At 47.0% G+C, this 20460-nt stretch overlaps 1 long non-coding RNA gene across 2 annotated transcripts; it reads right to left on the bottom strand.

Annotated features, from left to right (window-relative positions):
- Positions 1-5227: 5227 nt before the first annotated feature.
- On the bottom strand, positions 5228-15563 carry LOC119879089. 2 transcript variants are annotated; one of them, XR_005387329.1, is made up of 7 exons: positions 15245-15563; positions 14949-15040; positions 9560-9760; positions 9318-9456; positions 8800-8851; positions 7334-7437; positions 5228-5536 (listed from the first exon to the last, which is right to left on the bottom strand). It is a non-coding gene; the product is annotated as an uncharacterized LOC119879089 (long non-coding RNA). The 2 variants fall into 2 exon arrangements; XR_005387330.1 differs by lacking the exon at positions 9560-9760.
- Positions 15564-20460: the final 4897 nt, after the last annotated feature.

Raw genomic sequence — 20460 nt, 5'->3', positions numbered from 1 at the left:
ATCTGGGGGCATCACAATGCCAGATTTCAGGTTGTACTACAAAGCTGTGGTCATCAAGACAGTGTGGTACTGGCACAAAAACAGACACATAGATCATGGAACAGAATAGAGAATCCAGAAGTGGACCCTGAACTTTATGGTCAACTAATATTCGATAAAGGAGGAAAGACTATCCATTGGAAGAAAGACAGTCTCTTCAATAATGGTGCTGGGAAAATTGGACATCCACATGCAGAAGAATGAAACTAGACCACTCTCTCACCATACACAAAGATAAACTCAAAATGGATGAAAGATCTAAATGTGAGACAAGATTCCATCAAAATCCTAGAGGAGAACACAGGCAACACCCTTTTTGAACTCGGCCACAGTAACTTCTTGCAAGATACATCCACGAAGGCAAAAGAAACAAAAGCAAAAATGAACTATTGGGACTTCATCAAGATAAGAAGCTTTTGCACAGCAAAGGATACAGTCAACAAAACTAAAGACAAACCTACAGAATGGGAGAAGATATTTGCAAATGACTATCAGATAAAGGGCTAGTTTCCAAGATCTATAAAGAACTTCTTAAACTCAACACCAAAGAAACAAACAATCCAATCATGAAATGGGCAAAAGACATGAAGAGAAATCTCACAGAGGAAGACATAGACATGGCCAACGCACATGAGAAAATGCTCTGCATCACTTGCCATCAGGGAAATACAAATCAAAACCACAATGAGATACCACCTCACACCAGTGAGAATGGGGAAAAAAACAGGCAGGAAACCACAAATGTTGGAGAGGATGCGGAGAAAAGGGAACCCTCTTACACTGTTGGTGGGAATGTGAACTGGTGCAGCCACTCTGGAAAACTGTGTGGAGGTTCCTCAAAGAGTTAAAAATAGATCTGCCCTACGACCCAGCAATTGCAGTTGGGGATTTACCCCAAAGATCAGATGCAATGAAACGCGGGACACCTGCACCCCGATGTTTTAGCAGCAATGTCCAATAGCCAAACTGTGGAAGGAGCCTCGGTGTCCATGAAAGATGAATGGATAAAGAAGATGTGGTTATGTATACAATGGAATATTACTCAGCCATTAGAAATGACAAATACCCACCATTTGCTTCAACGTGGATGGAACTGGAGGGTATGCTGAGAGTGAAGTCAATCGGAGAAGGACAAACATTGTATGTTCTCATTCATTTGGGGAATATAAAAATAGTGAAAGGGAAAGGGAATATAAGGGAAGGGAGAAGATGTGTGGGAAATATCAGAAAGGGAGACAGAACATAAAGACTCCTAACTCTGGGAAACGAACTAGGGGTGGTGGAAGGGGAGGAGGGAGGGGGGGGTGGGGGTGAATGGGTGATGGGCACTGAGGGGGGCCCTTGAAGGGATGAGCACTGGGTGTTATTCTGTATGTTGGTAAATTGAACACCAATAAAAAGTGAATTTACTATTAAACAAAAAAAGAAAAAAATGTATCCTTAAGTTATAGCATCAGAGTCACGTGTCTGAATGGCCTCAATTGGACCCAGTCACCCTCCTTAAACTATACTTTGATTTAATACTATTCTTTGAATCTGAAGGATAAAAAACTTACTCATTACTTTTGTTTATTCATCCATCCATCCATCCACCATCCATCCATCCATCCATCCATCCATGATTCATTCACATTTTTATTGAGCCAGAAATATGGTTGGTACAGGGAAAATGATTATTAACAAAACCAAACAAGGAACCCAGTCTCCTGAAGCTTATGGTGCAGAGACAGACATTGATCAAGAAATCAGACAGGAAGGCACACTGCAAGAGACTCTTAACTCTGGGGAACAAACTGAGAGTTGCTCAGGGGAGGTGCGGAGGGGGGTGGGGTAAATGAGTGAGGGCATTAAGAAGGGCACGTCATGTAATGAACACTCTGGGTGTTCTATGCAAGTGACAAATCACTAAATTCTACCCATGAAACTAATACTACACTAATTGGTAATTAACTTGAGTTCAAATCAAATCTTGAAAGAAAAAAAATCACATGAATGAATTACAGAGAGTTACAAAGTGAGATAACTGTCCTGCAGCAGAGATAACTGGGTCTCAGAGGGCCCATGAAGGAGGAGCATGACTTGAATGGACTCCATTGAGGTGCAGTTTAGAGAGCGTTCCGGGGCCAGAATATGTAGGACCCTGATCATAACCTTTGGACTTTGATTTTTATTCTGAAAGTCTATGGCCATACCACCCACATCTCATACTTTGTTCAATTATTCAATAAGCTATTATCTTATGTAAAGCACTGTCTTCACCTTGTTGGGTAGAGCAGAGACGGAAAGATACAAAAGTTCCTGCTCTGGTGAAGCTCCTAGAGTGGGAAGCCAGTAATTAGCAACAAATACAAAGCATCATATTGCGTTTTAGAAAGAGACGTGTAGCAACGAAAAAATGGAGCAGGACAACGGAAATGAGGTGTGCCACGGAGATGGGATTTACTGTTTGAATAAATGATCAATGTAGGCCTTCATGAACAGGTTACCTCTGGGTATAGAAAGCAAGAGAAGGCTTTCTAAGAGAAATTCTAGACAAAGAATTTTCTAGGCAAGGGAACGAGCTAGAATGAGTCTAAGGGTGGGAACTTGTATGGGTTTCTGAGAAACAGTAAAGGAAGACGCAGATGGTCAGGAAGGCAGACATAGAGGTTGTGATAAAAGAACCAGGAAGGGCAGACAGATCACATAGGCCTTTTGACCACCATCCTCATTTTGGCTTTTACAGTGACTGAGCTGGGCGAGCCTTCAAATGATTTCAGAAGAGTAAGAGGATCTTACTTTTGTTTAAGTGGATTGAGATGGCTGCTCCATGTAGAATCTTACAGTGGGGCATGGGGAAAGGCAGGAAAACCCCACAAGTCTTCTGAAGAATTCAGGCAAGAGAATCTCTTCTCCCATAGAAACTTTGCTACTCACCATTTCCCTGACACTTATGATATGGATACCTTTTCATTTTTCTCTGAATAATTTGCGCTTGTCTCAAAGTCTTAGTCTTGAGTCCATAATCGTTTTAAAAAAATTTTTTATTTATTAGAGAAAGTTAGCCAGAGAGAGAGAGGAGAGAGAGAGAGAGAGAGAGAGAGAGAGAGAAGAAGAAAAGAAGAAAGAAGAAGAGAAGAAGAAAAGAAGAACAGAAGAAGATGAGGAGGAGGAGGAGGAGGAGGGGAGAGGAGGAGGATAATAATAATATAATAAAAAGAAGAAGAGAAGAGAAGAGAAGAAGAAGAAGAAAGAAGAAGAAGAAGAAGAAGAAGAAGAAGAAGCAGCAGCTGGGGTAGGGCAGAGGAGAAGTAGAAGCAGATTTCCCACTACTTGTGGAGTCTGACATGGGGCTAGATACCAGGACTCCAGGATCATGATCTGGAGCAAAGGCAGATGCTCAATACACTGAGCAACCCAGGGACCCCTTCAGTCCTTCGTCTTGAGTGACGTCAGTGTCCATGTAGATGATCCCATTGAATCCACAGTGTCCATGTAGGTTCAATGCTTTGGCTTCTCCTTTGATTTCTTTATCAATAATATCCACCCATCCATTCGACTTCAGCTGCTTGTGGCCATACCTGGTCTTTTCCAGGACCCAAGAATTATCCCACCCCTGAAATCATGTACTCCTACATTGCATTTTCTGACTACTACTTCCTGAACTTACGTGGTAATCACTGAATTGTTCCTACTTCACTGGGGCCTACAACCACTGACTCTTACTTTCTTCTGATTAATTCTGATTCCTGTTATCTTGATTTCTCTCCTCACCCACTTCAGAATCTATGATTCATAATTTCATTGAATTTCTTACCATAGTCTATGCTCTCTTGCCAGATCTTTTTATTCTGCTTTCTTGGGTGGAAAGTCTCCAGTATGAAAGATTCCAACAATTTGACTTTCTGATGTTGATGAATGCTGCTGAAAAAATAATTTCATACAACAAGGAAGATACAAACAATACCCATAATTCTCAATACCTGTAAGACTATTCGTGGTGATATTTTTTATGAGAGTTAGAGAAATATGCGAGACAATCTTAATGCACAAAAATTAGGATTCGGGCAAATTATGGTGCAGCCAATCCTAGATAATGAAAAGGAAATGTCCAGCTGTAAAAAATAAGGTGAGATAATAAGCACTCGAGGTGATGTTAATGGCAGTCTAGGATGGGGTGGTGTGCAGATTATTAAATTTGGCTAGGGCTTGGGTTTTGCTGCTTATCTGGGACAAAACAACTATCATCACAAAGAATTGGAAAGGTCTCTGACTGGGATCTGAGTTAAAAATTTCCCTTGAGATGTTAAAATCCTGTGCCTGGGATGCCTGGGTGGCTCAACACCTGTGCATCTACTTTTGGATCAGGGGTTGATCCTGGGGACCTGGGATTGAGTCCCGCATCGGGCTCCCTGCAAGGAGTCTGCTTCTCCTTCTCCCTGTGTCACTGCCTTTCTCTGTGTCTCTCGTGGGGAAGTAAAATCTTAAAAAAATCAAAGAAATCCTGTGCCTACTGCTTGCCCCAGTTTTGAGACCAAAATGTGAACTGTGTGATATAGAAATCCACAGCCAAGAATGAAATTGGTTTTAGGTCAGTGTTACCTCTGAGATGTTAGATACAAAATCTATCATGCTGTAGGACCATCACCATGGTCCAGGTCACAAGGAAAGCCCTGCTGAAGATGAGTTCACAATCCAAAATTAGAAAACACACGAGCAGACAATCCATGTGAGGGACGGTCAACAGCTATAAAAAAGGGCATATTTACACAAACACTACACCAACACTTTCATGTAATTATTTTTTTTTCACTTTCATGTAATTAAAGACATAGAACAAGAAATTGAAATTCTATTAAAAAGTACAAGATACTGCAGAACAGATGCCAAAACAAACAAACAACAAAGCCAACCCCAGAATGAAAAATAGAGTCACTGAAATAAAGAACTCAGTGGGAAGTATGCACTTCAGATGGACACTATGTACTTTGAAATATTTTCTATATTGAGTCATGAGAGACACAGAGAGAGACAGGGAGAGACAGAGGCAGGGGGAGAAGCAGGCTCCATTGAGGTTCGACTCTGGGACTCCAGGATCACGCCCTGGGCCGAAGGCAGGTGCTAAACCGCTGGGCCACGCAGGGATTCCCAAGATGAAGGACTTGAACCAGGGCGTGCCGGAAAAATGTGAGGCTCCACAACGGAAAGGTCAGACTGACGCTGGAAAGTCATCTTTATTTATCCACACAGCCCACACGCTGGGTTTCAGGGATGAGACCGAGGTGGGCGCTGAATACGACGCGAGGCGATCATCTTCTCGCCAGCTCCACGCTTTAGCCTTGTGGGGCGCGATGTCGCTGTGCACCCTGACACGGTTCAGCCTGCGCTCGTCACATTCCGGGCTGACCCAGAGAGGAGATGGTGGGCATCAGAAGGCAACCCCCGGGGAGGGAGGGCAACCTGGGTTCAGAGTCCGTGGGGCCTGGGCCAGCGCACCCCAGGGGCTCAGCACACACTCCTGGGATGAAAGAATGGACGTGGTTGACGTGGTTACACAGAGAAGCAACAGCACCGCTGACACATACGACTTAGAGAAGTTGTAAGATTAACCTTCACAATTGCCTGAAAGGATACATTTTCCTCAAATTTACCAAGAGGGCAGAAGTTGGAGGTATTTGAGTGTGGCTTTCCCAGTGTCCCCACTTTGTGACTGGGTTTGTCTGCATGTCCCGGGCGAGGTCAGCTCTGGGCTGGGGGGGACGGAGCCCAAAGTTCCACTGGGGCTGATGGAGTTCTCTCAGGCTCAGCAACCCTTGTGGGGGTGGGGCTTCCCTGCTGGACCCTCTGGTCTCCCAGTCTGCCCTCCCCGGGGTGCAGGCCCACAGGCAAATAGAAGCTAGAGTAAATGAACAGCTGTTTCCTACGCCCTTCCTCCTCCTTCTCTCCCTCCTTCCTTCCGTGCCTCCCTCCTCCCTTCCCTCCCTTCTTCCTCCACCCTTCCTTTCTCTTGCCTCCCCTTCAAACCCCCTCCCTCCCTCCCTCCCTCCCTTCATTAGAACTGAGCTATTTACCCCAATCCCCCTGCAGCTGCCCTGTGGCAGAGACACATGCCCTAGCAGGAGCTGTAGAAAACGGGAGGAAGGCCGGACCACACGGTACAAAGGTAGAAAGGCAAGAGCTAAGGATGTGGGCCGTCCTTGGGAAGGGTGCACCCACAGCAGAGGAAGACAACTGGGTCAAACCAAGGGGCCGGGACGAGCCCGGGACTGCTCAGTGGCTGCGCTATGAGCTCTGCTTTCCATTCCTCCTCAGGCCCCACAGCCCCAAAGTGCGGTAGCTGGGATCTGAACTCAAGCTCTCTGGCTCCAGAGCCACCATGTTCCATTGGTAATGGAATCCGGCTGAATGGTGGGGGACAGGAGGCATGCAATGCTCCAGAGGAACACGGGCAAGGTGCCCTAATCTGCAGGGTGGAGAGCACGGGGCGCACGTTCCTTAACGGACCTTATAAGCAGGGGACTCCTGGCTGCTCCTGAAGGATGAGCAGGACCTCCCCGAGGAGTAGAGGCTGGGCGTCAGGAGGAGGCTGAGGAGCAGTAAGCCCCAGGAGACGGGGGGCGCCAGAACTCGGTGCCTTGGAGGGAGGGAAGGAAGTTCTGAGCCAGCTGAGCATCAGCGTCTCCAGCTTCCTCAGGGGCAAAAGGCACGGATGGCCTAAAAGCCACGTGTTCAAAAGACACGACAACTTGAGGAAAAGCCCAAAAGGAAAGCCAGTCGTGTTGCTCCTCTGGATATTGCAGGCTTTCCTAAGCAAGGCACAGCGCCCAGACCCCGGGATGGAAAAGACCGGCACAAAAAAAAAAAAAGAAAAGAAAACACCGGCACATCTGATGACTTCAAAACGGAAAACTTCCGTGTGACGAAAGACGGGAGCAACACAAGAGACAAGCGTGGCAGGAAGTTCTCGGAAATGTCTTAGCACCAGAAGCCCTATGTCATCTCGGGAGAGACTGCTGACGATTGCATTTCCCGGGCTCCTCACCGCTCCTGGAGCCTCTCCAATCAAAGGGGGTGTGTTTTGCTGTGGGTTAGGCCTGCTCTGGGCACCGTGAACACACGCCTCATGCTGTAATATCTCCATTTTTGCTCCACTGCGGAATCACAAGCACTAAAGACCTTCGATGACTCCCCCAAGGTCACACAGCTAGTAAGTGGTAGCCAGGGGTCAAAGCCAGGCGGTCTGGCCTCCTATACCATTCTCTTAGCCACAGCCTCTGTTGCCCTGGGCCTCCCCAAGGCAAGGAGCCATGCTTACCTAGGCCTCAGAGTCCCGTCCAATTTCTGGGCTTTCTGTTTGCGTGTCTGGGTATCTCTTCCGTGGCCCCTGAGCGGCCTGGTGGATAAGATTTAGGAACCTGGCTAGGAGAAGAGGCATGAGTCTTGAGGGAAGCAGGCTTTGGGGCCAAGAATTCCTGGGTCCTTCGGCCCGGCCTCAGCAGCTGGCCTCGGGGCCTGCCAAGGGCCTGCAACCCTCATCTCGCAACACATATCTGTTGAGCACAATCTCTGTGCCAGGCACTCCCTGGACCCCGCAAGTAGAGCAGAGTGTGGCAGGCACGGTACCTGCTCTCCTGGAGCTGGTGGTCTGGCTGGGGGGACAGAGGACATGCTACACAAGGGGACAAGCGAACCCGACGGTGAGGTACAGGCAGGGCTGGCAACTCTAGAACGGGACCGCGAGGGGAGGCCTCTCCCGATGCCAAGCAGCAGCCGGCCTCAGGCAGGGGCAGACAGAAGCACCGGACGGGAAGCAAGAGCCAAGGCGCTGAGGCAGGAGCAAGCGGGGCCAATGGCCATGACGGAGTGCGGGGGAGGGTTGTAAGAGGCCACATCCTCCCTCCTGCAAGAGCTGGGGCTGCCAAGCCCACACGTGCCTGTCACTCCCTAGCTTGAGGACTTGCACAGGTTTCAGTTTTCGTTTTCAGCTTCCCCCCTACCAAGTCTCACTTGGAGGGCGGCAGCCTGACAACGGCAGGAACCTGGGCTTCATAGTCAGCCCTTCCTGGCCCTTCCATTACTAGCCTAACTAGGTGGTCTAACTTCTCCAGGCCTCACTTTGCTCAACTGTAAATTGGGGCCAATATCCACCTACAGCGAGATGGCTGAGAACGAAGGACATGGCACCCGGCTGAGCGCATCCTTAGGATAAGCCGTTAGCATGGCAATCCTGGCTAGCGTTCAGGTCCCTCGCTGCCTGTTCATCTTAGTGCTGCAAGGCCCCACCTCCTCTCCCTTCCTCGAGCTGGGCTCGCCTCTCCAGGACAGATAGCATCCTCACTTCCTCTACCGACGCTCTACTGCTCTTTTCACTTGTCTGTCTCCACTCTGCTATGGAGTCCTCCCTCCTCCTGCCCACCCCACCTGCCTACCCCCCGTGCTCCTATATCGACCTCGTATCTTTCCTGCATCAAATTCTACTCCAAGGAGGGAGGGAGGATAGCCCGCGGGAAGGATGGTGCTCTCCACCGAAGACCTCTCTTCCATTGTTTCTGAGCACTGCCCCGTGCACCTGTATACTCCAGCCAGGCCAAACTACCGCCATATCTTGGGCCATGCTGGCATCTCTCATTCCTCTGTCTTTCCATAGAACTCAGAATGTCTCCTGGTCTTTGATCCTGAGCTTCTCCACCTCCACCTCCAGGAAGCCTTCCCAGAAGTCCACACTGTCTGACCAGGGGCATGCGTGTGTTCTGTTGTTGCCATTCCCATTTTACTCCTTACCTACTTGTCTGTCTCCATCGGCACGGTATGAGGTCTCCACTCCCGGCCCCATCTGAGGGACCATCACATGGTATTAATGAAAAACAGTCGCATTTCCAGATCGGCAAGACAATACTATTCTAGGTCCTGAGTTACTTACGTGATGTTGTCTAACCTCACCACTATGTGAAGGTAGGTTCAGAGACATTTAAAATTACTGGCTCAAAGTCACATGGTTAACGAGTGGTAGAACCAGGCTTGGAAGTCCGTTAAAATGACTTCAGGACCTCTGCTGGGAACAGCTCCACGTTTGATAACTGAATATATGAATGCCCTGGGAAGGCCATTAGGAGGATTTTTCTGGCCTTGACAGTTAATGGGACGGCCCTATGCTTGACGGTCCTGTGAGCTTTGTGAGTGTGAGTCCAGCTTTCTGAGGCTCAGAGTGTTGCCCAAGGTAACACTACCCTGAAAGGTCTCTCCAGCCAGCTGCCTGTCTGTGCTGTACCTCAGTGTTGTTCCCAAACCACGGGACTTACCGTCTGCAGGTTCCTCCAGGTTCTGGTGCCAAGACACGGGCTTTCTGGTGATTGTGTGAACTGTAGAAAAACACCGGCAGAGCTTCACATCACAGCGTTAATGTCCCGCCCTCTTGAAGACTCACCCTCGGCCAGACACCTGCTGAGCATTATCCGGGGGTAACTAGGAGCTCAGCTCGCGAGGACCTCACAATCCAGAGTGGTAAAACCGAGGATAGCAGCCACCGGGCACGTGGAGCTACCTCCTCAACCCCTCCTTCCAGAAGGGATTTCCCCTGCCTCGCTTCTTTCTGAAGCCTGAAGCCCGCGACTCCCCTTCCCTCGGCTTCTCGAGGTCCGGCCTGGTTCCTGGGGCTGCTCCTGCAGCAGCCTGGACGGGACCCTCTGGCGGCAGGCCCAGCAGGTTAGGGACCTGATTGCACCGCCCCTTCGACAGTCATTGGCTAAAAGAGATTTGGGGAGGAGTCAGAGACCTGTCCCATATCAAGCCCTTGCCTGGATCAAAACTCTCCCCGTCTAGCTCGGGAAACGGACGAGGTTTCAAATCTGAAAAAAGGGATAACTGGGTGGCGCAGCGGTTTGGCGCCTGCCTTTGGCCCAGGGCGCGATCCTGGAGACCCGGGATCGAATCCCACATCGGGCTCCCAGTGCATGGAGCCTGCTTCTCCCTCGGCCTATGTCTCTGCCTCTCTCTCTCTCTCTGTGACTATCATAAATAAATAAAAATTGAAAAAAAAATATTTTAAAATAAAAAAAAAATCTGAAAAAGTTTCTCTGTCCCTGATTACAGGTGGGATAATAGAGACTCAAGAACCTAATGAATGTAACATGGGGACTTCACAGTTTTTGATTTTAGAAAATGTCATTGTGGTAAAGTTCACATAAGATTTACCATTGGAAACATTTCTGAGGATGTGATTCAGGAATTTTAAGCATATTTGCCTCGTGTGAAACTAATTTCCAGAATTGTTTCATCCCCACGGAACGACTTCCCATGGCCCCCTGCGCTCTGTGTCCTCTGGCAAGGACCATTTTCCTTTCTCGAGGAATTTGACTACTCTAGATACTTCCTATATTACACTTTGACTGCAGAGCCCATGCTCTCTCACACTCAATATTGCATCTATTCATCTATGTGTTCGTTCATTCAAGACACAGCACAGTCCAGGACGTGTGTCGTGTGAGACACAGTCGTGAACACATCTGTCCAGACAGCTGTACAGACACCTGGGCAGTTTCCTGAACCCCGCTACCTACTGAGTGGCTCCTTGTTTTAATTCTTGCTGCTCCTTGTCCTTAGCCTGCACGGCTCTTTCCCCTGTGTCTGTCTGGGAAAACCGATTTATAATGAGCCCACGTGTAATCTTGTAAAACCCGTCTGGACCCTGTAGCTCCTCGCCCAAGTTTTCTCTGAGGCATGGTCTACTCCACATCTATAGTTCCCAGAACACTTTGCTAAATTGTTTTCTTTACATGAAAGTCACTTCTTTTTTTTTTTTTTTTTTTAAGAAAGCCCACCAGAGTGGCTTGCCCTGTACCTCAGTCTTTTTTTTTTTCTTCATTTATTTATGATAGTCACACACAGAGAGAGAGAGAGAGAGGCAGAGACACAGGCAGAGGGAGAAGCAGGCTCCATGCACCGGGAGCCTGACGTGGGATTTGATCCCGGGTCTCCAGGATCGCGCCCTGGGCCAAAGGCAGGCGCTAAACCGCTGCGCCACCCAGGGATCCCTGAAAGTCACTTCTGAGCAAGAAATATATCTGGTCCATCTCTCCGTTGCCAGGACCTGGCTTAGTACGGAAAGATAGAGGTGTTTGGTAAATGTTGGCTGGCTGCCTGGAGATCATCTCAGTTAGGACTGTGAGCTTTCTTCTGCTGACGTCATTACATAGACCTGAACATGATTCAGAAACAAGCACCCTGGCTCACACCGCAGCTGAGCTAGAGAAGCACCTCTGTTGCTTCTGGTGAGCCACAGCTGGGTGCCTTTTTCTAGCAAGGCTCAAACATGAGCCTTTGAAGTTCACTATCTTACAAAGCCCGAGTCGAGAGGAAGCATCATTGTGCTCAGGAGCCGCACTCTTAGCTCGGGGAGAACTAGCGAGACCGTCGTAGTCTCCTGTGAAACTGGCCATTCTTTGGCCCGCGCCCAGGGGTCCGGCCGCCCTCCCCCGACACAGGCCTGGGGCTCCGAGGAGACTCTGAAGGGAGGTGGGAGTCACTGTGGTTTCATCTCCTCTCCCCTGCAGCCCCACGTTATTATGGGGTCCCAGCCCAGCCCAGGACCCGCCAGCTGAGTGACTGTAGGGGGCGAGCTTCCAGGCCATCAGTGTGCATCTAAACTCAGATGATGCGTTGAACATACTGGAGCATAGAAAAACATAACAGCCCCGTCCTCTAGTTTCTCAGCCAGTGTCTGAAGTTGCAGATTTTTCTTGAATCCTGTCCCAACCTCTCCATTAGAAGCAGGCACAGAGACAGCTAACAGGGAAATCAACTTCTAGAAAAATGTAATAGAAACATGCCACCCACATTAACAACAAACAACTCTCGTGGAATTCACCTGACAAGGAATGCATGAAAATTTCCTGAAGAAACACATGAAAATTATCCAATCGTACAAAAGGTCTTAACTACCCAGGAGATAAGCACTGCATGATGGTGAGCTGCTGTGCAGCAGCTGGAACCACGCCCTGGAGGCACTCCAGCATGAGGGCAGACCTTCAAACGGCGGTGATTGAAAACCCTACAACAGGCTCAGTCTTATAGTAGTATTCCTATAAACTAGGACTGGACCAACTCTCTGTGGTTGGGGGAGCTTTGTCCTCCTGCCCAGAGACAACAGGGTTCTTTAGGTTTGTTCTATTTAGGAGGTGGAGAGCTGCCTGAGAAAGGCCAGCACATAATGGATTTGTGCAAGGAAAGATAACCTTGCAAGAAAGGTTAGACTCCATAGAATCACCACGTGCTATTAAGCGTAGGCCAGGACCTTCCTCTTTTGTATAAACAGTGATATAAAGCTGCTGCTGACAGAACCTAAGAAGATGAAAATAGTGAAAAGATTTAAAGTAGGCGAGATCTTCAGTTACGTTTGTGGCCACTGACATCACAAAATATTAGAATTCGGGACACCTGGGTGGCTCAGTGGTTAAGCGTCTGCCTTTGGCTCAGGTTGCAATCCCGGGGTCCTGGGATCAAGTCCTACATCGAGCTCCCTGCAGGGAGCCTGCTTCTCCTTCTGCCTATGTCTCTGCCTCTGTGTGTATCATGAATAAATGAATAAAATCTTTAAAAAAATCAGAATCCATCAAGATTGTATACTTTTTGAACCAAGATTAACCAGCTATACTAAGTGCTTGGCATTCCTTTGGCTAAAGATGAGAAAAGAGAAACATAAGTTTCCTGTGTCTGTGCCTATAGTGCACATTCATTCATGAGTTTTTAGTTTTTTGATTACAACAACCTGATTGTAATGTAGGATAGAAACTGAAAGAAGGACATGTTTAAATATGTAGACTTCTGAGCAAGTCCCACCCACTAGGCTCAGCAGCAGCAAACATGCCTTTTGCATACTAGGTACGAGAGCATCTTGCCACCAATCCCCTGCCCTACATCTGCTTCCCGGACAGAGGGAGTGTTTATTCGCATAAGGAGAACAGAGACACCAAATAGAGCTTAGAAAAATAAAACAAGATTTTTAAATGCAGGCCCTGGGTACCGAGTAGCCCTGCACTATGACTCCTTGTGAAAAGGGAGGCAAAGGAGATGAGCCCTGCAGTTGCTCCAGCTTTCTGCTTGGAGAAATATGCAGGAAAGCAGAAGCCAAGATGAGCAGGTGACAGCACTTGGGTGAGGAGACACAGACTGAGGTTCAGGCATGTGAGGCGGCCGAGAAATTGTGGAGCAGAAAATTGGAGAGAGGGGAAGGAGGGAGAGCGAGCGTCAGGGATGTGTAAGGAAAGGCCTGAAGTCTTGGGCAGCACTAAGAGGCAGAAACTCGGTGAAGGGACGACGGCAACGCTGTGAGCCCAGCAACACCCAGAATGTGTACAGGACGGAGTTGTGAGCACACAGGGTAGAGCGTCCTAGTTGAAAGGGTTGGATAGAGGCCCTCAGAAGTTTACATCTCAGTAATTGGACTCCGCTAGCTTAGAGAAGAGGTTGCTTTAGCCTTATCCTAACACGGCTTCCAAACAAGCTCTGGAAGTTTCAGGTGGATCCACACGGGGCCAAACTGCCTCCCGGAAGAATTTCCAGCACGTCTGAAAGAAACACAGCCAAATCCAGCACTCAGCAATAGAACATTCGCAAAGGACAGCATCGGTTGAAAAGTACTAGAAAAGCAGACAGTAGAAGAAGCAGGAAAATGTGACCCATAGCTAGGAGGAAAAGCAACCAATAGAAATGTGAAGATTTCGATGAAATGGATTATTCTGTGAAGGTGTAGATTTCCAGAACTGACCAGAAAATGAAAACAAAGAAAAGAAATAGAAAATCTGCATAGCTTTATGTCTATTTTTAAAAATTTCATTTGTAAATAACTCTTTTTAAATTTATAATTGAAAAACTTTCCACAAGATAGCCTCCAGGCTCAACTGTCTTCTCTGGTCAGTGGGTCCAACCTATAGTGAAGAAAATACCACTCTACCAAAAATCCAGTGTAAATTTTATACCTTACAGTGCGTCTCCAGTGCTCAATAGCCATTGATGACCCGAGCGATCCTACACAATTTGTTTTTGCTCTTTCACATTTAGATGTAATTTTTACCTGAAGTGGATCCTTGAGTGTGCTTATGTCGTAGGAATCTAGCTTAATTTTTTTCTCTATAAGTATCCAATTGACCAAGAACCAATGTGTTGCAAACACAGTCCATCTGCATCATTCTGTTATGATACTTTTGTCTTCAGTCAAGTGTCCACATAGGTGTGAACCTGGGTCTGGACTCTTCTTGCCACTTATCTATTTGTTTATGCTGGCACTAATACTATGCGATCTTAATTACAATTTTTGTGGTAAGTCTTGGTGTCTGGCAGGAAAATTACTCCTACCAGTTCTTAAGGGAGTCATGGATATCTTGGGTCTTTTGCCTGTCTGTGGAAATGATAATCAGCTTATCAAGTTTCCAAATATATGTGTTACAATTTTGATTGAGATTCCACTGAATCTGTACTTGGTTTAAGAGAACTTTAAATATATATGATAAATACATATATAATTATTATGTTAATTGTTAATATATTATGATGAACATTATATAATATACACCATAAGTTTATTTGATGCTATCATCTGGAGAGGATATGGATGTGTCCTTGCCTTCTAGGCTTGGTACCTGCCTTTTTCTGGGATCCAGAGGTTCAACCCTCAGAGCTTTGATGACAAGATAATGGGAGGTGCCCCCCCCCCCCGCCCCCGCACCTTTTTGCCGGAGGCATTTCTCAAAACAGAAAATCCCTAGTACGTTTCTACAAGTCCTAGGGTGCAGGACAATAGAGTCTTGGAGGAACCAGACCAGGGAACCTTGAATCCTTGTATGTCTATAATAGGGGTCTTGTGCTCTGTGTGTGAGTTCTTAGGGGTCGCCCATTCTCGCATTCACTTTCATCCAGGGCAGATCAATAGGACTCACCCGTGTAGAGATCAGATGAGATGTTTTCCACTCACTCTTCTCTACCTTGTGTCCCTGGTCTTGCTGTTTGCTCTGTGGTCACAGACCAAATTCTACGGAGAAACCAGTTATAAATGTAGAATTCATTCAGGCTGGCTAATTGGGAAAGAGAGGAAAGAAACAGGTTTTCTGGAAAAAAGGATCTTGCTAAAGGTATCTCCGGCATCTGAAGGCGATTTCCAAGGATGAAGGTAACATACAGAGAATAGTACAATAACCTTGTTATGGGTGAAAACGCCATCATGGAAAAGGCTTACCCTCCGAGCTAAATGTTCATTGGCATTGTCTTGAGTTCCCAACCTTCACCAAGTCAAGCTCCTGGGGATCAACTGTTCTGGCAATTCCGGATGATATCAGGACCGGCCCACTCACAGGGAAATCATCTCTCCAGGATAGGATTTGTGAATCACGGAGGTCTGGTTGGAGTTGGCTGGAAGGTTGGGGAGGATAAGACTTTCAAGTCTACGAGGGGCTGGGAGGGGGAGTACGAGGAAAGTAGACAGTGGGGAAACAGGGAACAGGAGCGAGACAAAAACAGCGGGGACTGGACCTTTTGGAAGGAATAGAGCAAGGATTGCGTGGGAAACTGTCGGTTAGCGCGGACTAGAAAGGAAAGCACTAGGAACAGGAGGGAAACAGGTAGGCCTGTGAGTTGAGAGAGGTGGACAACGCTGGGGAGTGTTGAGGACGTAAAGGGACACAAGAGGAAGCGGCTTTGGACGACGAGAGGAGGAAGGACAATGAGAGGAGGGAGGAATAGAGTAGATAGGTGGAGGGCGGGGTCCAGAGGAGGAAGGAATAGAGTAGGCAGGTGGAGCACGGGGTCCAGAGGAGGAAGGAGTAGAGTAGGTCGGTGGAGCCTGGGGTCGAGAACAGGAGATCTGAGGCAGCTTTTTGGTCATTTCTCCAAACGGCGTTGGCTAGTTACTCATCTTGACCAAATGAGTAACTGGACATAAGCTCAGACTTACCCCAGTCTTTATGTCCCACGCCAGCCCCGCATCATCCCCTGGCTCAATGCCCATTATGAAATATGTGTGCCCCTCCCTCCGGGCGTGTCAGTGGGCTCACCAGCCAGGGACAGGGCCCCGGGTGCGAGGTTGGAGACTGACCCCAGGAAATAGCAGACAGAAGAAATATCACAGGAGTCCCTAGGCCTTGGGATAACCTGTAGTTTTTGCCCCTTACTAGGCAAGATCAGTGAAAGGGCTGTGCTTGCAGTCAGGGGCTGCGCACCAAGAGAATGGATCTGAAGCAGGTGTGGGCAAAGTGGGACGTGCATGCCTCCAGCTGGTTAACTTACTACACTCTCCAAAGCCCTTGTGCATCACTTAGGTCCCTCCATGAACATGGAGTGGTCAGTGATATTATGTCTATTTTTCCCGCAAGGATACTGTAGGCCAGACAGGGAAGTAGATAGGCAGGCAGTGGGTTCCAAACTTGTGTGACTGACACTTGAGCCAAAACTTGGGGTGTCGCAGGCAGGCCTGTGGGACGGTGCACAGCATGCACAGAGTACTGTCAGCTGACCCTCTCCCATGTTTCTGGACAGGATCTTGTGGGGATGATTAGAACAGGACTTGACGGTGTAGCTTTCTTCTTGGTTCCTGGGGTCCCTTGGTGTGTTGCCTGACCCTCCCCTGTAGCCAGAAATAGGACTGAGGCCAACAGCTCCCAAGTGCTCAGTACCTACATTTGGGCTCCTTCCTGGCTCACTACCTGAGATGCCCAACTGCATGTCAGGTGAGTTAGGAGACTCTTGTGTCCTTGCCCTTCCCCCTTGTCTGATGTAGCAGTTCTCTCTGTTTATTATTCTTGCATTTTTTGACCATCACCCAAATCATCGGCCCCTTTGGTCCTGTATTCTCTCCTGTACTCTTATCCCCATCATATTCTGATTGTGCTCCTTGGCCCAATATCCATATCCCTTGCGTACTTCACCCAACCATCCATTGCATTCCTTAGTGGTCCAGCTGCATGCCTGGAAAACTTCCTGTTTCCTTAGACGGTTTCTTGATTTCCTGTTTCTTGAATCTCCTGGCTTTAACTGTAACCTGGATTTTTCCATGAAAATACTGCTTCCTTTGCATATGTCTTAAATAGGGACCGTTCCTCCCAGACTCTACAGTTCTTTGAGGTGGGATGTAGAGTATTTTCCTTGTTTCTTCTGACTCCTTCATACCACTTTTCCTGTCCTCCAATTAGAAAATCTCTTGTCCCATAGAAACTTTGCTACTCACCATTTCCCTGACACTTCTGATATGGATACCTTTTATTTTCTGTGAATAATTTGCACTTATCTCAAAGTCTTAGTCTTGAGTCCATCATCATTTTTAAAAAAATTTTTTATTCATTTGAGAAAGTTAGGGAGAGAGAGAGAGAGAGAAGAAGAAGACGAAGACGCTGAAGAAGAAGAAGAAGAAGAAGAAGAAGAAGAAGAAGAAGAAGAAGAAGAAGAAGAAGAAGAAAGAAGAAGAAGAAGAAGAAAAGAATGAGAAGGAGAAGCAGCAGCAGCTGGGGTAGGGGCACAGGGAGAAGTAGAAGCAGATTTCCCACTACTTGTGGAGTCTGACATGGGGCTAGATACCAGGACTCCAGGATCATGATCTGGAGCAAAGGCAGATGCTCAATACACTGAGCAACCCAGGGACCCCTTCAGTCCTTCATCTTGAGTGATGTCTTTATCCATGTAGATGATCCATTGAATCCACAGTGTCCATGTAGGTTCAATGCTTGGCTTCTCCTTTGATTTCTTTATCAATAATATTCACCCATCCATTCGACTTCAGCTGCTTGTGGCCTACCTGGTTTTTTCCAGGACCCAAGAATTATCCCACCCCTGAAATCTTGTCTCATACATTGCATTTTCTGACTACTACTTCCTGAACTTACATGGTAATCACTGAATTGTTCCTACTTCACTGGGGCCTACAACCACTGACTCTTACTTTCTTCTGATTAATTCTGATTCCTGTTATCTTGATTTCTCTCCTCACCCACTTCAGAATCTATGATTCATAATTTCATTGAATTTCTTACCATAGTCTATGCTCTCTTGCCAGATCTTTTTATTCTGCTTTCCTGGGAGGAAAATCCCCAGTATGAGAGATTCCAACAATTTGACTTTCTGATGTTGATGAATGCTGCTGAAAAAACAATTTCATGCAATGAAGAAGATACAAAACAACACCCATAATTCTCAATACCTGTAAGACTATTCATGGTGATATTTTTTATGAGAGTTAGAGAAATATGCGAGACAACCTTAATGCACAAAAATGAGGATTTAGGCAAATTATGGTGCAGCCAATCCTAGATAATGAAAAGGAAATGTCCAGCTGTAAAAAATAAGGTGAGATAATAAGCACTCGAGGTGATGTTAATGGCAGTCTAGGATGGGGTGGTGTGCAGATTATTAAATTTGGCTAGGGGCTTGGGTTTTGCTGCTTATCTGGGACAAAACAACTATCATCACAAAGAATTGGAAAGGTCTCTTACTGGGATCTGAGTTAACAAAAATTTCCCTTGAGATGTTAAAATCCTGTGCCTGGGATGTCTGGGAGGCTCAACACCTGTGTGGATCAGGAGTTGATCCTGGGGACCTGGGATTGAGTCCTGCATCGGGCTCCCTCCCTGCAAGGAGTCAGCTTCTCCCTCTCCCTGTGTCACTGCCTCTCTGTGTGTCTCTCGTGGGGAAATAAATAAAATCTTAAAAAAAATCAGAGAAATCCGTGCCTACCGCTTGCCCTGGTTTTGAGTCCAAAATGTGAACTGTGTGATATAGAAATCCACAGCCAAGAATGAAACTGGTTTTATGTCAGTGTTACCTCTGAGATGTTAGATACAAAATCTATCATGCTGTAGGACCACCACCATGGTCCAGGTCACAAGGAGAGCCCTGCTGAAGATGAGTTCACAATCCAAAATTAGAAAACACAGCAAACAATCCATGTGAGGGATGGTCAACAGCTATAAAAAGGGCATATTACACAAACACTCCACTAACACTTTCATGTAATTAAAGGCATAGAACAAAACCTTGAAATTCTATTAAAAAGTACAATATACTGAAGAACAGATGCCAAAACAAACAAACAACAAAACCAACCCCAGAATGAAAACTAGAGTCACTGAAATAAAGAACTCAGTGGGAAGTATGCACTTCAGATGAACACTACATACTTTTGAAAGATTTTCTATATTGAGTCATGAGAGACACAGAGAGAGACAGGGAGAGACAGGGCAGGGGGAGAAGCAGGCTCCCTGGAGGGAGCCCAATATGGGGATAGACCCTGGGACTCCAGGATCACGCCCTGGGCCGAGGGCAAGTGCTAAACCGCTGGGCCATGCAGGGATTCCCAAATGAAGGACTTGAACCAGGGCGTGCCGGCAGAAAAATGTGAGACTCCACAACGGAAAGGTCAGACTGACGCTGGAAAGTCATCTTTATTTATCCACACAGCCCACAGGCTGGGTTTCAGGAACGAGGCCTGAATGTCCCATCTGGGCTGTCAATGCCCACCCTCACCCCCATCACATCTCCATGTCTGTAGCCAGTTCCATCCACGCGACCTTTTCCCAGTCCCCTCAGGGAGGGAGGGGCAGCCTTGGTCCCCAATGGAGGACACAGATAGTGGAAGGGGAGGTGGCAGTGGGGTTGAGGTGACTGTCGGGCACTGAGAGGGGCACTTGATGGGATGAGCACAGGGTGTTAAACTATATGTTGGCAAATTGAACTCAAAAAAAGGAAGTAGTTGCTTTCCTACTTGTAGCATTCCAGCAATTCTTATCTTACCGGAGAGCTTGGATTCATGGGCATTCATCATGATTTGATAGGTATCTACCTAAGTTCCAGTGATGAGATGATATGGGGGCCCCTATCTTCTAACAGCTAGCCTCTTCTCTATAATATTTCTTTTCTAAATGTATTTTGTTATTGTTTTACATAGTTAACTCCACTCAATTATAAAATACATTTATTCTTGAGATGACAATAATCAATTTTAAAAGGTTGCTCGGGGAGTTGATACATAGAAAATGCCTAATGTCTACTGTAAGTTACTATGAAAGATCGACTATTGTGTGGAAGATATTTTGAGTTTATTATGTACATAGACACATTGTTAGAGGATTTTAATATCTAGGTTCATAGCAAACATTAATAATAGATGCATTCAGGGACAGTTTAAAGCACATTGGGTGAAACCTCCCCTCCCTCAGCCTTGGGGAAAAAAGGGGCAAGTTGCAGGTGAAAGGATTAGAAGAAGTGAGCAGCCAGCACTGAGTGTGGAAATGATGCTGAGGACCTGGAGTCGGTGTGAGCATGTCTGACCGTGTCCTCATGCATCCCTCATCCCATTGCTTATCTTCTCTTTATATGGAAAGACTATTTGTCCAAATAAGCATGGGTGGAGTCTTGGTAGCAATGCGTTTGGTAATATACAACCAGCACCAATTTGAAAACCCAGGGCAC

This window comes from Canis lupus, unplaced genomic scaffold (genome assembly GCF_011100685.1).
Source record: "Canis lupus familiaris isolate Mischka breed German Shepherd unplaced genomic scaffold, alternate assembly UU_Cfam_GSD_1.0 chrUn_S260H420, whole genome shotgun sequence".
NCBI lineage: Eukaryota > Metazoa > Chordata > Mammalia > Carnivora > Canidae > Canis > Canis lupus.
This window is presented reverse-complemented; position numbering and strand designations above follow the sequence as displayed.